The sequence below is a fragment of the Belonocnema kinseyi genome, chromosome 10, assembly GCF_010883055.1.
Source record: "Belonocnema kinseyi isolate 2016_QV_RU_SX_M_011 chromosome 10, B_treatae_v1, whole genome shotgun sequence".
NCBI classification, from domain to species: domain Eukaryota; kingdom Metazoa; phylum Arthropoda; class Insecta; order Hymenoptera; family Cynipidae; genus Belonocnema; species Belonocnema kinseyi.
The window spans coordinates 94,221,239-94,222,367 of NC_046666.1; positions in this window are offsets into that span (position 1 = coordinate 94,221,239).

The following is a 1,129-nucleotide window of genomic DNA, read 5'->3' on the forward strand; positions in this document are numbered from 1 at the left end:
CGATTTCATGCAATTTGGCTTGTACAACTAAGCATGAATGAACAGGCGCATTGTCGTGATGATAAAGCGGTTTTTTCTTCTTCAAATGCGGTCGTTTTTCGGTGATTTCGATTTTCAGTCGGTCCAATAATGATGAATAGTATGCTCCGGTTATGGTTTTACCGTTTTCAAGATAGCCCACGAATATTATGCCATGTGCATCCCAAAATACGAAGGCTATAACCTTTCCGACCCATTGTTGCGTTTTTGGACGCTTCGGAGCATTTTGGCCTGGTGGAACCCACTGTTTTGCCTGTTACGTTGACTCAGGAGTGTAGTAGTGGATTCAGGTTTCATCCATGGTTATGAATCGGCGCAAAAACTCGGTCGGCTTACGCGAAAATAATGCCAAATTCTGCTGGGAAGTTGTCACACAAATTCGTTTTTGGTCCACTGTGAGCAAACGCGGCACCCATCGCGCGCAGAGCTTCTTCATACCCAAAACTGAATGCACGATGTTGTCCACACGTTCCAATGATATGCCTACGGCATTAGCTACCTCTCTCAATTTCACTTTGGGATCATTCAACATCATATAATGGATTTTTTCGACATTTTCTGGTGTAGTGACCTCTTTTGGGCGCCCAGATCGTTCAGCATCAACTGTGCTCGAACGGCCACAACGAAACTTGGTAAACCACTTATGAATCGTTTCAATCGACGTTGCAGAGTCCGGGTAATACTTATCCAGCTTGGCCTTGGTCTCGGATATCGTTTTCTTGCGAAGATAGTAGTGTTTGATCAAAACTCAAAACTCAGATTTTTCCATATTAAAAAAACTCGGAGGTTAGTCGCTTCTCAGTGCTGTAACTTGTAAATGCGTAAACATGAATGGCTGAAGTTTTGACAGGCGTCATTTGAAGGATCAAGTTCGACGAAAATGGTTCACATTAGTGAATACTAATGCCATCTCTTAGAATTTTCAGGTACTTATCAGACTGCCTAGTAATTCGTAACTAATTATTTATTCGAAATGTTCGGTGAATCCTGGGGAACATAACTGTTATGACCGAGGATGGCGTTCTTAGCAATGTTTCCGATGATTCCCAACACTGCTGCTGATTGGAGAATTCTTCTAGAGCCAATTCAA